The sequence below is a fragment of the Ambystoma mexicanum genome, chromosome 1q (assembly GCF_040938575.1).
Source record: "Ambystoma mexicanum isolate Mex_15411 chromosome 1q, UKY_AmexF1_1, whole genome shotgun sequence".
Classification (NCBI taxonomy): domain Eukaryota; kingdom Metazoa; phylum Chordata; class Amphibia; order Caudata; family Ambystomatidae; genus Ambystoma; species Ambystoma mexicanum.
In genome coordinates, this window is record NC_090922.1 from 591,868,409 (window position 1) to 591,883,051 (window position 14,643).

A 14,643-nucleotide genomic window follows, 5' to 3' on the forward strand; every position below is an offset into this window, starting at 1 on the left:
AAAAGAAACAGAGCAAATGAAAGCGCAAAGCCTGCTTTTCAGCTGTTGGCTTGCACCCCCCAGCTGTCAGTCAGCCTTTGCAGGGGTCCTCGCAGCACAGCCAGGCTGATGCCTTGCAGTGGTAGCCAGAGGGGGGAGCCTTTAGCTAATGCTTGCTGCTGTCGCCACCTGCTGGTGAGCCAGCAGAGGCTGGCTCCAAGCTAGCATCCAGGAGGATATGGCCCCAGTGGGCAGGGGTTTGGGCCCGGGCCCCGATCGGCTGACGAACGCCTGACAAACGCCGTTCTTTGCCCGCTGGCAGCCCAGGAGGCCCAGCACCCGTGCAAGACAGGGTGAGGGCGGAAAATGATCCCTGTGTCCTGAGAAAGGAGAGAGCGGGCTGCTTCTTCAACATCCTGGGGGAGGAGCCCCATCTCTGGGGCCCAAAAGAAAATCTCACGCCTGCCTCCCAGAAGCCCTAGACCTTATGTAAACGAGGGGAGTCCTCAGGCAAAGGCAGACTCTGCCTACCTTTTGGCCAATGTCACATGGCCTGCGGTCTGGAGAAATTTGCATACCCACAATCCCCTGCCAGGTTTCATGACTTTGGATGGGATTGCTTGCAAATAAAGTCATTCTGCCACGGGTTCGGAGCCCGATAGCATTCTCCATTCGCTTCATCTCAAAAAGCGTCATCGTGTGCACTGCTTCACTAAGTCACCCTGAGCTAGTGAGGTGTTGCATTTTTTGCGGCCGCAGTCGGGGCCACTAGAGCGCATACTCTGGTTTCTCTTCAAACCGAATAAATCTTTCGCCTTTTACTAAAGATTTCCGTGGAGAGGAACATTAAAGAGTTTCACTCAATTTTTTGAAGCCCTGCCAAGTGCAGGGTTACCTATGCTGGTTAAAAAAAAAAAGAAACAGAGCAAATGAAAGCGCAAAGCCTGCTTTTCAGCTGTTGGCTTGCACCCCCCAGCTGTCAGTCAGCCTTTGCAGGGGTCCTCGCAGCACAGCCAGGCTGATGCCTTGCAGTGGTAGCCAGAGGGGGGAGCCTTTAGCTAATGCTTGCTGCTGTCGCCACCTGCTGGTGAGCCAGCAGAGGCTGGCTGCAAGCTAGCATCCAGGAGGATATGGCCCCAGTGGGCAGGGGTTTGGGCCCGGGCCCCGATCGGTTGACGAACGCCTGACAAACGCCGTCCTTTGCCCGGCGGGCAAAAGAACCTGGCAGCCCAGGAGGCCCAGCACCCGTGCAAGACAGGGTGAGGGCGGAAAATGACCCCTGTGTCCTGAGAAAGGAGAGAGCGGGCTGCTTTTTCAACATCCTGGGGGAGGAGCCCCATCTCTGGGGCCCAAAAGAAAATCTCACGCCTGCCTCCCAGAAGCCCTAGACCTTATGTAAACGAGGGGAGTCCTCAGGCAAAGGCAGACTCTGCCTGCCTTTTGGCCAATGTCACATGGCCTGCGGTCTGGAGAAATTTGCATACCCACAATCCCCTGCCAGGTTTCATGACTTTGGATGGGATTGCTTGCAAATAAAGTCATTCTGCCACGGGTTCGGAGCCCGATAGCATTCTCCATTCGCTTCATCTCAAAAAGCGTCATCGTGTGCACTGCTTCACTAAGTCACCCTGAGCTAGTGAGGTGTTGCATTTTTTGCGGCCGCAGTCGGGGCCACTAGAGCGCATACTCTGGTTTCTCTTCAAACCGAATAAATCTTTCGCCTTTTACTAAAGATTTCCGTGGAGAGGAACATTAAAGAGTTTCACTCAATTTTTTGAAGCCCTGCCAAGTGCAGGGTTACCTATGCTGGTTAAAAAGAAACAGAGCAAATGAAAGCGCAAAGCCTGCTTTTCAGCTGTTGGCTTGCACCCCCCAGCTGTCAGTCAGCCTTTGCAGGGGTCCTCGCAGCACAGCCAGGCTGATGCCTTGCAGTGGTAGCCAGAGGGGGGAGCCTTTAGCTAATGCTTGCTGCTGTCGCCACCTGCTGGTGAGCCAGCAGAGGCTGGCTCCAAGCTAGCATCCAGGAGGATATGGCCCCAGTGGGCAGGGGTTTGGGCCCGGGCCCCGATCGGCTGACGAACGCCTGACAAACGCCGTCCTTTGCCCGCTGGCAGCCCAGGAGGCCCAGCACCCGTGCAAGACAGGGTGAGGGCGGAAAATGACCCCTGTGTCCTGAGAAAGGAGAGAGCGGGCTGCTTCTTCAACATCCTGGGGGAGGAGCCCCATCTCTGGGGCCCAAAAGAAAATCTCACGCCTGCCTCCCAGAAGCCCTAGACCTTATGTAAACGAGGGGAGTCCTCAGGCAAAGGCAGACTCTGCCTGCCTTTTGGCCAATGTCACATGGCCTGCGGTCTGGAGAAATTTGCATACCCACAATCCCCTGCCAGGTTTCATGACTTTGGATGGGATTGCTTGCAAATAAAGTCATTCTGCCACGGGTTCGGAGCCCGATAGCATTCTCCATTCGCTTCATCTCAAAAAGCGTCATCGTGTGCACTGCTTCACTAAGTCACCCTGAGCTAGTGAGGTGTTGCATTTTTTGCGGCCGCAGTCGGGGCCACTAGAGCGCATACTCTGGTTTCTCTTCAAACCGAATAAATCTTTCGCCTTTTACTAAAGATTTCCGTGGAGAGGAACATTAAAGAGTTTCACTCAATTTTTTGAAGCCCTGCCAAGTGCAGGGTTACCTATGCTGGTTAAAAAGAAACAGAGCAAATGAAAGCGCAAAGCCTGCTTTTCAGCTGTTGGCTTGCACCCCCCAGCTGTCAGTCAGCCTTTGCAGGGGTCCTCGCAGCACAGCCAGGCTGATGCCTTGCAGTGGTAGCCAGAGGGGGGAGCCTTTAGCTAATGCTTGCTGCTGTCGCCACCTGCTGGTGAGCCAGCAGAGGCTGGCTGCAAGCTAGCATCCAGGAGGATATGGCCCCAGTGGGCAGGGGTTTGGGCCCGGGCCCCGATCGGCTGACGAACGCCTGACAAACGCCGTTCTTTGCCCGCTGGCAGCCCAGGAGGCCCAGCACCCGTGCAAGACAGGGTGAGGGCGGAAAATGACCCTTGTGTCCTGAGAAAGGAGAGAGCGGGCTGCTTCTTCAACATCCTGGGGGAGGAGCCCCATCTCTGGGGCCCAAAAGAAAATCTCACGCCTGCCTCCCAGAAGCCCTAGACCTTATGTAAACGAGGGGAGTCCTCAGGCAAAGGCAGACTCTGCCTGCCTTTTGGCCAATGTCACATGGCCTGCGGTCTGGAGAAATTTGCATACCCACAATCCCCTGCCAGGTTTCATGACTTTGGATGGGATTGCTTGCAAATAAAGTCATTCTGCCACGGGTTCGGAGCCCGATAGCATTCTCCATTCGCTTCATCTCAAAAAGCGTCATCGTGTGCACTGCTTCACTAAGTCACCCTGAGCTAGTGAGGTGTTGCATTTTTTGCGGCCGCAGTCGGGGCCACCAGAGCGCATACTCTGGTTTCTCTTCAAACCGAATAAATCTTTCGCCTTTTACTAAAGATTTCCGTGGAGAGGAACATTAAAGAGTTTCACTCAATTTTTTGAAGCCCTGCCAAGTGCAGGGTTACCTATGCTGGTTAAAAAAAAAAAGAAACAGAGCAAATGAAAGCGCAAAGCCTGCTTTTCAGCTGTTGGCTTGCACCCCCCAGCTGTCAGTCAGCCTTTGCAGGGGTCCTCGCAGCACAGCCAGGCTGATGCCTTGCAGTGGTAGCCAGAGGGGGGAGCCTTTAGCTAATGCTTGCTGCTGTCGCCACCTGCTGGTGAGCCAGCAGAGGCTGGCTCCAAGCTAGCATCCAGGAGGATATGGCCCCAGTGGGCAGGGGTTTGGGCCCGGGCCCCGATCGGCTGACGAACGCCTGACAAACGCCGTTCTTTGCCCGCTGGCAGCCCAGGAGGCCCAGCACCCGTGCAAGACAGGGTGAGGGCGGAAAATGATCCCAGTGTCCTGAGAAAGGAGAGAGCGGGCTGCTTCTTCAACATCCTGGGGGAGGAGCCCCATCTCTGGGGCCCAAAAGAAAATCTCACGCCTGCCTCCCAGAAGCCCTAGACCTTATGTAAACGAGGGGAGTCCTCAGGCAAAGGCAGACTCTGCCTGCCTTTTGGCCAATGTCACATGGCCTGCGGTCTGGAGAAATTTGCATACCCACAATCCCCTTCCAGGTTTCATGACTTTGGATGGGATTGCTTGCAAATAAAGTCATTCTGCCACGGGTTCGGAGCCCGATAGCATTCTCCATTCGCTTCATCTCAAAAAGCGTCATCGTGTGCACTGCTTCACTAAGTCACCCTGAGCTAGTGAGGTGTTGCATTTTTTGCGGCCGCAGTCGGGGCCACTAGAGCGCATACTCTGGTTTCTCTTCAAACCGAATAAATCTTTCGCCTTTTACTAAAGATTTCCGTGGAGAGGAACATTAAAGAGTTTCACTCAATTTTTTGAAGCCCTGCCAAGTGCAGGGTTACCTATGCTGGTTAAAAAAAAAAAGAAACAGAGCAAATGAAAGCGCAAAGCCTGCTTTTCAGCTGTTGGCTTGCACCCCCCAGCTGTCAGTCAGCCTTTGCAGGGGTCCTCGCAGCACAGCCAGGCTGATGCCTTGCAGTGGTAGCCAGAGGGGGGAGCCTTTAGCTAATGCTTGCTGCTGTCGCCACCTGCTGGTGAGCCAGCAGAGGCTGGCTCCAAGCTAGCATCCAGGAGGATATGGCCCCAGTGGGCAGGGGTTTGGGCCCGGGCCCCGATCGGCTGACGAACGCCTGACAAACGCCGTTCTTTGCCCGCTGGCAGCCCAGGAGGCCCAGCACCCGTGCAAGACAGGGTGAGGGCGGAAAATGACCCCTGTGTCCTGAGAAAGGAGAGAGCGGGCTGCTTCTTCAACATCCTGGGGGAGGAGCCCCATCTCTGGGGCCCAAAAGAAAATCTCACGCCTGCCTCCCAGAAGCCCTAGACCTTATGTAAACGAGGGGAGTCCTCAGGCAAAGGCAGACTCTGCCTGCCTTTTGGCCAATGTCACATGGCCTGCGGTCTGGAGAAATTTGCATACCCACAATCCCCTGCCAGGTTTCATGACTTTGGATGGGATTGCTTGCAAATAAAGTCATTCTGCCACGGGTTCGGAGCCCGATAGCATTCTCCATTCGCTTCATCTCAAAAAGCGTCATCGTGTGCACTGCTTCACTAAGTCACCCTGAGCTAGTGAGGTGTTGCATTTTTTGCGGCCGCAGTCGGGGCCACTAGAGCGCATACTCTGGTTTCTCTTCAAACCGAATAAATCTTTTGCCTTTTACTAAAGATTTCCGTGGAGAGGAACATTAAAGAGTTTCACTCAATTTTTTGAAGCCCTGCCAAGTGCAGGGTTACCTATGCTGGTTAAAAAAAAAAAGAAACAGAGCAAATGAAAGCGCAAAGCCTGCTTTTCAGCTGTTGGCTTGCACCCCCCAGCTGTCAGTCAGCCTTTGCAGGGGTCCTCGCAGCACAGCCAGGCTGATGCCTTGCAGTGGTAGCCAGAGGGGGGAGCCTTTAGCTAATGCTTGCTGCTGTCGCCACCTGCTGGTGAGCCAGCAGAGGCTGGCTGCAAGCTAGCATCCAGGAGGATATGGCCCCAGTGGGCAGGGGTTTGGGCCCGGGCCCCGATCGGTTGACGAACGCCTGACAAACGCCGTCCTTTGCCCGGCGGGCAAAAGAACCTGGCAGCCCAGGAGGCCCAGCACCCGTGCAAGACAGGGTGAGGGCGGAAAATGACCCCTGTGTCCTGAGAAAGGAGAGAGCGGGCTGCTTTTTCAACATCCTGGGGGAGGAGCCCCATCTCTGGGGCCCAAAAGAAAATCTCACGCCTGCCTCCCAGAAGCCCTAGACCTTATGTAAACGAGGGGAGTCCTCAGGCAAAGGCAGACTCTGCCTGCCTTTTGGCCAATGTCACATGGCCTGCGGTCTGGAGAAATTTGCATACCCACAATCCCCTGCCAGGTTTCATGACTTTGGATGGGATTGCTTGCAAATAAAGTCATTCTGCCACGGGTTCGGAGCCCGATAGCATTCTCCATTCGCTTCATCTCAAAAAGCGTCATCGTGTGCACTGCTTCACTAAGTCACCCTGAGCTAGTGAGGTGTTGCATTTTTTGCGGCCGCAGTCGGGGCCACTAGAGCGCATACTCTGGTTTCTCTTCAAACCGAATAAATCTTTCCCCTTTTACTAAAGATTTCCGTGGAGAGGAACATTAAAGAGTTTCACTCAATTTTTTGAAGCCCTGCCAAGTGCAGGGTTACCTATGCTGGTTAAAAAGAAACAGAGCAAATGAAAGCGCAAAGCCTGCTTTTCAGCTGTTGGCTTGCACCCCCCAGCTGTCAGTCAGCCTTTGCAGGGGTCCTCGCAGCACAGCCAGGCTGATGCCTTGCAGTGGTAGCCAGAGGGGGGAGCCTTTAGCTAATGCTTGCTGCTGTCGCCACCTGCTGGTGAGCCAGCAGAGGCTGGCTCCAAGCTAGCATCCAGGAGGATATGGCCCCAGTGGGCAGGGGTTTGGGCCCGGGCCCCGATCGGCTGACGAACGCCTGACAAACGCCGTCCTTTGCCCGCTGGCAGCCCAGGAGGCCCAGCACCCGTGCAAGACAGGGTGAGGGCGGAAAATGACCCCTGTGTCCTGAGAAAGGAGAGAGCGGGCTGCTTCTTCAACATCCTGGGGGAGGAGCCCCATCTCTGGGGCCCAAAAGAAAATCTCACGCCTGCCTCCCAGAAGCCCTAGACCTTATGTAAACGAGGGGAGTCCTCAGGCAAAGGCAGACTCTGCCTGCCTTTTGGCCAATGTCACATGGCCTGCGGTCTGGAGAAATTTGCATACCCACAATCCCCTGCCAGGTTTCATGACTTTGGATGGGATTGCTTGCAAATAAAGTCATTCTGCCACGGGTTCGGAGCCCGATAGCATTCTCCATTCGCTTCATCTCAAAAAGCGTCATCGTGTGCACTGCTTCACTAAGTCACCCTGAGCTAGTGAGGTGTTGCATTTTTTGCGGCCGCAGTCGGGGCCACTAGAGCGCAAACTCTGGTTTCTCTTCAAACCGAATAAATCTTTCGCCTTTTACTAAAGATTTCCGTGGAGAGGAACATTAAAGAGTTTCACTCCATTTTTTGAAGCCCTGCCAAGTGCAGGGTTACCTATGCTGGTTAAAAAGAAACAGAGCAAATGAAAGCGCAAAGCCTGCTTTTCAGCTGTTGGCTTGCACCCCCCAGCTGTCAGTCAGCCTTTGCAGGGGTCCTCGCAGCACAGCCAGGCTGATGCCTTGCAGTGGTAGCCAGAGGGGGGAGCCTTTAGCTAATGCTTGCTGCTGTCGCCACCTGCTGGTGAGCCAGCAGAGGCTGGCTGCAAGCTAGCATCCAGGAGGATATGGCCCCAGTGGGCAGGGGTTTGGGCCCGGGCCCCGATCGGCTGACGAACGCCTGACAAACGCCGTTCTTTGCCCGCTGGCAGCCCAGGAGGCCCAGCACCCGTGCAAGACAGGGTGAGGGCGGAAAATGACCCCTGTGTCCTGAGAAAGGAGAGAGCGGGCTGCTTCTTCAACATCCTGGGGGAGGAGCCCCATCTCTGGGGCCCAAAAGAAAATCTCACGCCTGCCTCCCAGAAGCCCTAGACCTTATGTAAACGAGGGGAGTCCTCAGGCAAAGGCAGACTCTGCCTGCCTTTTGGCCAATGTCACATGGCCTGCGGTCTGGAGAAATTTGCATACCCACAATCCCCTGCCAGGTTTCATGACTTTGGATGGGATTGCTTGCAAATAAAGTCATTCTGCCACGGGTTCGGAGCCCGATAGCATTCTCCATTCGCTTCATCTCAAAAAGCGTCATCGTGTGCACTGCTTCACTAAGTCACCCTGAGCTAGTGAGGTGTTGCATTTTTTGCGGCCGCAGTCGGGGCCACCAGAGCGCATACTCTGGTTTCTCTTCAAACCGAATAAATCTTTCGCCTTTTACTAAAGATTTCCGTGGAGAGGAACATTAAAGAGTTTCACTCAATTTTTTGAAGCCCTGCCAAGTGCAGGGTTACCTATGCTGGTTAAAAAAAAAAAGAAACAGAGCAAATGAAAGCGCAAAGCCTGCTTTTCAGCTGTTGGCTTGCACCCCCCAGCTGTCAGTCAGCCTTTGCAGGGGTCCTCGCAGCACAGCCAGGCTGATGCCTTGCAGTGGTAGCCAGAGGGGGGAGCCTTTAGCTAATGCTTGCTGCTGTCGCCACCTGCTGGTGAGCCAGCAGAGGCTGGCTCCAAGCTAGCATCCAGGAGGATATGGCCCCAGTGGGCAGGGGTTTGGGCCCGGGCCCCGATCGGCTGACGAACGCCTGACAAACGCCGTTCTTTGCCCGCTGGCAGCCCAGGAGGCCCAGCACCCGTGCAAGACAGGGTGAGGGCGGAAAATGATCCCTGTGTCCTGAGAAAGGAGAGAGCGGGCTGCTTCTTCAACATCCTGGGGGAGGAGCCCCATCTCTGGGGCCCAAAAGAAAATCTCACGCCTGCCTCCCAGAAGCCCTAGACCTTATGTAAACGAGGGGAGTCCTCAGGCAAAGGCAGACTCTGCCTGCCTTTTGGCCAATGTCACATGGCCTGCGGTCTGGAGAAATTTGCATACCCACAATCCCCTGCCAGGTTTCATGACTTTGGATGGGATTGCTTGCAAATAAAGTCATTCTGCCACGGGTTCGGAGCCCGATAGCATTCTCCATTCGCTTCATCTCAAAAAGCGTCATCGTGTGCACTGCTTCACTAAGTCACCCTGAGCTAGTGAGGTGTTGCATTTTTTGCGGCCGCAGTCGGGGCCACTAGAGCGCATACTCTGGTTTCTCTTCAAACCGAATAAATCTTTCGCCTTTTACTAAAGATTTCCGTGGAGAGGAACATTAAAGAGTTTCACTCAATTTTTTGAAGCCCTGCCAAGTGCAGGGTTACCTATGCTGGTTAAAAAAAAAAAGAAACAGAGCAAATGAAAGCGCAAAGCCTGCTTTTCAGCTGTTGGCTTGCACCCCCCAGCTGTCAGTCAGCCTTTGCAGGGGTCCTCGCAGCACAGCCAGGCTGATGCCTTGCAGTGGTAGCCAGAGGGGGGAGCCTTTAGCTAATGCTTGCTGCTGTCGCCACCTGCTGGTGAGCCAGCAGAGGCTGGCTCCAAGCTAGCATCCAGGAGGATATGGCCCCAGTGGGCAGGGGTTTGGGCCCGGGCCCCGATCGGCTGACGAACGCCTGACAAACGCCGTCCTTTGCCCGCTGGCAGCCCAGGAGGCCCAGCACCCGTGCAAGACAGGGTGAGGGCGGAAAATGACCCCTGTGTCCTGAGAAAGGAGAGAGCGGGCTGCTTCTTCAACATCCTGGGGGAGGAGCCCCATCTCTGGGGCCCAAAAGAAAATCTCACGCCTGCCTCCCAGAAGCCCTAGACCTTATGTAAACGAGGGGAGTCCTCAGGCAAAGGCAGACTCTGCCTGCCTTTTGGCCAATGTCACATGGCCTGCGGTCTGGAGAAATTTGCATACCCACAATCCCCTGCCAGGTTTCATGACTTTGGATGGGATTGCTTGCAAATAAAGTCATTCTGCCACGGGTTCGGAGCCCGATAGCATTCTCCATTCGCTTCATCTCAAAAAGCGTCATTGTGTGCACTGCTTCACTAAGTCACCCTGAGCTAGTGAGGTGTTGCATTTTTTGCGGCCGCAGTCGGGGCCACTAGAGCGCATACTCTGGTTTCTCTTCAAACCGAATAAATCTTTCGCCTTTTACTAAAGATTTCCGTGGAGAGGAACATTAAAGAGTTTCACTCAATTTTTTGAAGCCCTGCCAAGTGCAGGGTTACCTATGCTGGTTAAAAAAAAAAAGAAACAGAGCAAATGAAAGCGCAAAGCCTGCTTTTCAGCTGTTGGCTTGCACCCCCCAGCTGTCAGTCAGCCTTTGCAGGGGTCCTCGCAGCACAGCCAGGCTGATGCCTTGCAGTGGTAGCCAGAGGGGGGAGCCTTTAGCTAATGCTTGCTGCTGTTGCCACCTGCTGGTGAGCCAGCAGAGGCTGGCTCCAAGCTAGCATCCAGGAGGATATGGCCCCAGTGGGCAGGGGTTTGGGCCCGGGCCCCGATCGGCTGACGAACGCCTGACAAACGCCGTCCTTTGCCCGCTGGCAGCCCAGGAGGCCCAGCACCCGTGCAAGACAGGGTGAGGGCGGAAAATGACCCCTGTGTCCTGAGAAAGGAGAGAGCGGGCTGCTTCTTCAACATCCTGGGGGAGGAGCCCCATCTCTGGGGCCCAAAAGAAAATCTCACGCCTGCCTCCCAGAAGCCCTAGACCTTATGTAAACGAGGGGAGTCCTCAGGCAAAGGCAGACTCTGCCTGCCTTTTGGCCAATGTCACATGGCCTGCGGTCTGGAGAAATTTGCATACCCACAATCCCCTGCCAGGTTTCATGACTTTGGATGGGATTGCTTGCAAATAAAGTCATTCTGCCACGGGTTCGGAGCCCGATAGCATTCTCCATTCGCTTCATCTCAAAAAGCGTCATCGTGTGCACTGCTTCACTAAGTCACCCTGAGCTAGTGAGGTGTTGCATTTTTTGCGGCCGCAGTCGGGGCCACTAGAGCGCATACTCTGGTTTCTCTTCAAACCGAATAAATCTTTCGCCTTTTACTAAAGATTTCCGTGGAGAGGAACATTAAAGAGTTTCACTCAATTTTTTGAAGCCCTGCCAAGTGCAGGGTTACCTATGCTGGTTAAAAAGAAACAGAGCAAATGAAAGCGCAAAGCCTGCTTTTCAGCTGTTGGCTTGCACCCCCCAGCTGTCAGTCAGCCTTTGCAGGGGTCCTCGCAGCACAGCCAGGCTGATGCCTTGCAGTGGTAGCCAGAGGGGGGAGCCTTTAGCTAATGCTTGCTGCTGTTGCCACCTGCTGGTGAGCCAGCAGAGGCTGGCTCCAAGCTAGCATCCAGGAGGATATGGCCCCAGTGGGCAGGGGTTTGGGCCCGGGCCCCGATCGGCTGACGAACGCCTGACAAACGCCGTTCTTTGCCCGCTGGCAGCCCAGGAGGCCCAGCACCCGTGCAAGACAGGGTGAGGGCGGAAAATGACCCCTGTGTCCTGAGAAAGGAGAGAGCGGGCTGCTTCTTCAACATCCTGGGGGAGGAGCCCCATCTCTGGGGCCCAAAAGAAAATCTCACGCCTGCCTCCCAGAAGCCCTAGACCTTATGTAAACGAGGGGAGTCCTCAGGCAAAGGCAGACTCTGCCTGCCTTTTGGCCAATGTCACATGGCCTGCGGTCTGGAGAAATTTGCATACCCACAATCCCCTGCCAGGTTTCATGACTTTGGATGGGATTGCTTGCAAATAAAGTCATTCTGCCACGGGTTCGGAGCCCGATAGCATTCTCCATTCGCTTCATCTCAAAAAGCGTCATCGTGTGCACTGCTTCACTAAGTCACCCTGAGCTAGTGAGGTGTTGCATTTTTTGCGGCCGCAGTCGGGGCCACCAGAGCGCATACTCTGGTTTCTCTTCAAACCGAATAAATCTTTCGCCTTTTACTAAAGATTTCCGTGGAGAGGAACATTAAAGAGTTTCACTCAATTTTTTGAAGCCCTGCCAAGTGCAGGGTTACCTATGCTGGTTAAAAAAAAAAAGAAACAGAGCAAATGAAAGCGCAAAGCCTGCTTTTCAGCTGTTGGCTTGCACCCCCCAGCTGTCAGTCAGCCTTTGCAGGGGTCCTCGCAGCACAGCCAGGCTGATGCCTTGCAGTGGTAGCCAGAGGGGGGAGCCTTTAGCTAATGCTTGCTGCTGTCGCCACCTGCTGGTGAGCCAGCAGAGGCTGGCTCCAAGCTAGCATCCAGGAGGATATGGCCCCAGTGGGCAGGGGTTTGGGCCCGGGCCCCGATCGGCTGACGAACGCCTGACAAACGCCGTTCTTTGCCCGCTGGCAGCCCAGGAGGCCCAGCACCCGTGCAAGACAGGGTGAGGGCGGAAAATGACCCCTGTGTCCTGAGAAAGGAGAGAGCGGGCTGCTTCTTCAACATCCTGGGGGAGGAGCCCCATCTCTGGGGCCCAAAAGAAAATCTCACGCCTGCCTCCCAGAAGCCCTAGACCTTATGTAAACGAGGGGAGTCCTCAGGCAAAGGCAGACTCTGCCTGCCTTTTGGCCAATGTCACATGGCCTGCGGTCTGGAGAAATTTGCATACCCACAATCCCCTGCCAGGTTTCATGACTTTGGATGGGATTGCTTGCAAATAAAGTCATTCTGCCACGGGTTCGGAGCCCGATAGCATTCTCCATTCGCTTCATCTCAAAAAGCGTCATCGTGTGCACTGCTTCACTAAGTCACCCTGAGCTAGTGAGGTGTTGCATTTTTTGCGGCCGCAGTCGGGGCCACTAGAGCGCATACTCTGGTTTCTCTTCAAACCGAATAAATCTTTCGCCTTTTACTAAAGATTTCCGTGGAGAGGAACATTAAAGAGTTTCACTCAATTTTTTGAAGCCCTGCCAAGTGCAGGGTTACCTATGCTGGTTAAAAAAAAAAAGAAACAGAGCAAATGAAAGCGCAAAGCCTGCTTTTCAGCTGTTGGCTTGCACCCCCCAGCTGTCAGTCAGCCTTTGCAGGGGTCCTCGCAGCACAGCCAGGCTGATGCCTTGCAGTGGTAGCCAGAGGGGGGAGCCTTTAGCTAATGCTTGCTGCTGTCGCCACCTGCTGGTGAGCCAGCAGAGGCTGGCTCCAAGCTAGCATCCAGGAGGATATGGCCCCAGTGGGCAGGGGTTTGGGCCCGGGCCCCGATCGGCTGACGAACGCCTGACAAACGCCGTCCTTTGCCCGCTGGCAGCCCAGGAGGCCCAGCACCCGTGCAAGACAGGGTGAGGGCGGAAAATGATCCCTGTGTCCTGAGAAAGGAGAGAGCGGGCTGCTTCTTCAACATCCTGGGGGAGGAGCCCCATCTCTGGGGCCCAAAAGAAAATCTCACGCCTGCCTCCCAGAAGCCCTAGACCTTATGTAAACGAGGGGAGTCCTCAGGCAAAGGCAGACTCTGCCTACCTTTTGGCCAATGTCACATGGCCTGCGGTCTGGAGAAATTTGCATACCCACAATCCCCTGCCAGGTTTCATGACTTTGGATGGGATTGCTTGCAAATAAAGTCATTCTGCCACGGGTTCGGAGCCCGATAGCATTCTCCATTCGCTTCATCTCAAAAAGCGTCATCGTGTGCACTGCTTCACTAAGTCACCCTGAGCTAGTGAGGTGTTGCATTTTTTGCGGCCGCAGTCGGGGCCACTAGAGCGCATACTCTGGTTTCTCTTCAAACCGAATAAATCTTTCGCCTTTTACTAAAGATTTCCGTGGAGAGGAACATTAAAGAGTTTCACTCAATTTTTTGAAGCCCTGCCAAGTGCAGGGTTACCTATGCTGGTTAAAAAAAAAAAGAAACAGAGCAAATGAAAGCGCAAAGCCTGCTTTTCAGCTGTTGGCTTGCACCCCCCAGCTGTCAGTCAGCCTTTGCAGGGGTCCTCGCAGCACAGCCAGGCTGATGCCTTGCAGTGGTAGCCAGAGGGGGGAGCCTTTAGCTAATGCTTGCTGCTGTCGCCACCTGCTGGTGAGCCAGCAGAGGCTGGCTGCAAGCTAGCATCCAGGAGGATATGGCCCCAGTGGGCAGGGGTTTGGGCCCGGGCCCCGATCGGTTGACGAACGCCTGACAAACGCCGTCCTTTGCCCGGCGGGCAAAAGAACCTGGCAGCCCAGGAGGCCCAGCACCCGTGCAAGACAGGGTGAGGGCGGAAAATGACCCCTGTGTCCTGAGAAAGGAGAGAGCGGGCTGCTTTTTCAACATCCTGGGGGAGGAGCCCCATCTCTGGGGCCCAAAAGAAAATCTCACGCCTGCCTCCCAGAAGCCCTAGACCTTATGTAAACGAGGGGAGTCCTCAGGCAAAGGCAGACTCTGCCTGCCTTTTGGCCAATGTCACATGGCCTGCGGTCTGGAGAAATTTGCATACCCACAATCCCCTGCCAGGTTTCATGACTTTGGATGGGATTGCTTGCAAATAAAGTCATTCTGCCACGGGTTCGGAGCCCGATAGCATTCTCCATTCGCTTCATCTCAAAAAGCGTCATCGTGTGCACTGCTTCACTAAGTCACCCTGAGCTAGTGAGGTGTTGCATTTTTTGCGGCCGCAGTCGGGGCCACTAGAGCGCATACTCTGGTTTCTCTTCAAACCGAATAAATCTTTCGCCTTTTACTAAAGATTTCCGTGGAGAGGAACATTAAAGAGTTTCACTCAATTTTTTGAAGCCCTGCCAAGTGCAGGGTTACCTATGCTGGTTAAAAAGAAACAGAGCAAATGAAAGCGCAAAGCCTGCTTTTCAGCTGTTGGCTTGCACCCCCCAGCTGTCAGTCAGCCTTTGCAGGGGTCCTCGCAGCACAGCCAGGCTGATGCCTTGCAGTGGTAGCCAGAGGGGGGAGCCTTTAGCTAATGCTTGCCGCTGTCGCCACCTGCTGGTGAGCCAGCAGAGGCTGGCTCCAAGCTAGCATCCAGGAGGATATGGCCCCAGTGGGCAGGGGTTTGGGCCCGGGCCCCGATCGGCTGACGAACGCCTGACAAACGCCGTCCTTTGCCCGCTGGCAGCCCAGGAGGCCCAGCACCCGTGCAAGACAGGGTGAGGGCGGAAAATGACCCCTGTGTCCTGAGA

At 54.8% G+C, this 14,643-nt stretch overlaps 16 non-coding genes across 16 annotated transcripts; all 16 read left to right on the plus strand.

The window, feature by feature from the left end:
- Positions 1-756: 756 nt before the first annotated feature.
- LOC138565610 (U5 spliceosomal RNA) lies at positions 757-872 on the plus strand. Its single transcript, XR_011301444.1, has one exon. It is a non-coding gene; the product is annotated as a U5 spliceosomal RNA (small nuclear RNA).
- A 790-nt stretch (positions 873-1,662) lies between these two features.
- Positions 1,663-1,778, plus strand: LOC138565611 (U5 spliceosomal RNA). Its single transcript, XR_011301445.1, has one exon. It is a non-coding gene; the product is annotated as a U5 spliceosomal RNA (small nuclear RNA).
- A 770-nt stretch (positions 1,779-2,548) lies between these two features.
- LOC138565613 (U5 spliceosomal RNA) lies at positions 2,549-2,664 on the plus strand. Its single transcript, XR_011301446.1, has one exon. It is a non-coding gene; the product is annotated as a U5 spliceosomal RNA (small nuclear RNA).
- A 770-nt stretch (positions 2,665-3,434) lies between these two features.
- On the plus strand, positions 3,435-3,550 carry LOC138565615 (U5 spliceosomal RNA). Its single transcript, XR_011301448.1, has one exon. It is a non-coding gene; the product is annotated as a U5 spliceosomal RNA (small nuclear RNA).
- Positions 3,551-4,326: 776 nt separating this feature from the next.
- On the plus strand, positions 4,327-4,442 carry LOC138565616 (U5 spliceosomal RNA). Its single transcript, XR_011301449.1, has one exon. It is a non-coding gene; the product is annotated as a U5 spliceosomal RNA (small nuclear RNA).
- Positions 4,443-5,218: 776 nt separating this feature from the next.
- LOC138564912 (U5 spliceosomal RNA) lies at positions 5,219-5,334 on the plus strand. Its single transcript, XR_011300837.1, has one exon. It is a non-coding gene; the product is annotated as a U5 spliceosomal RNA (small nuclear RNA).
- A 790-nt stretch (positions 5,335-6,124) lies between these two features.
- On the plus strand, positions 6,125-6,240 carry LOC138565183 (U5 spliceosomal RNA). Its single transcript, XR_011301089.1, has one exon. It is a non-coding gene; the product is annotated as a U5 spliceosomal RNA (small nuclear RNA).
- Positions 6,241-7,010: 770 nt separating this feature from the next.
- LOC138564955 (U5 spliceosomal RNA) lies at positions 7,011-7,126 on the plus strand. The gene has a single exon (XR_011300880.1). It is a non-coding gene; the product is annotated as a U5 spliceosomal RNA (small nuclear RNA).
- Positions 7,127-7,896: 770 nt separating this feature from the next.
- LOC138565617 (U5 spliceosomal RNA) lies at positions 7,897-8,012 on the plus strand. Its single transcript, XR_011301450.1, has one exon. It is a non-coding gene; the product is annotated as a U5 spliceosomal RNA (small nuclear RNA).
- Positions 8,013-8,788: 776 nt separating this feature from the next.
- Positions 8,789-8,904, plus strand: LOC138565618 (U5 spliceosomal RNA). The gene has a single exon (XR_011301451.1). It is a non-coding gene; the product is annotated as a U5 spliceosomal RNA (small nuclear RNA).
- Positions 8,905-9,680: 776 nt separating this feature from the next.
- Positions 9,681-9,796, plus strand: LOC138565619 (U5 spliceosomal RNA). Its single transcript, XR_011301452.1, has one exon. It is a non-coding gene; the product is annotated as a U5 spliceosomal RNA (small nuclear RNA).
- Positions 9,797-10,572: 776 nt separating this feature from the next.
- On the plus strand, positions 10,573-10,688 carry LOC138565620 (U5 spliceosomal RNA). The gene has a single exon (XR_011301453.1). It is a non-coding gene; the product is annotated as a U5 spliceosomal RNA (small nuclear RNA).
- Positions 10,689-11,458: 770 nt separating this feature from the next.
- Positions 11,459-11,574, plus strand: LOC138565621 (U5 spliceosomal RNA). Its single transcript, XR_011301454.1, has one exon. It is a non-coding gene; the product is annotated as a U5 spliceosomal RNA (small nuclear RNA).
- Positions 11,575-12,350: 776 nt separating this feature from the next.
- LOC138565622 (U5 spliceosomal RNA) lies at positions 12,351-12,466 on the plus strand. The gene has a single exon (XR_011301455.1). It is a non-coding gene; the product is annotated as a U5 spliceosomal RNA (small nuclear RNA).
- A 776-nt stretch (positions 12,467-13,242) lies between these two features.
- Positions 13,243-13,358, plus strand: LOC138565623 (U5 spliceosomal RNA). The gene has a single exon (XR_011301456.1). It is a non-coding gene; the product is annotated as a U5 spliceosomal RNA (small nuclear RNA).
- Positions 13,359-14,148: 790 nt separating this feature from the next.
- LOC138565624 (U5 spliceosomal RNA) lies at positions 14,149-14,264 on the plus strand. Its single transcript, XR_011301457.1, has one exon. It is a non-coding gene; the product is annotated as a U5 spliceosomal RNA (small nuclear RNA).
- The last annotated feature ends 379 nt before the right edge of the window (positions 14,265-14,643 follow it).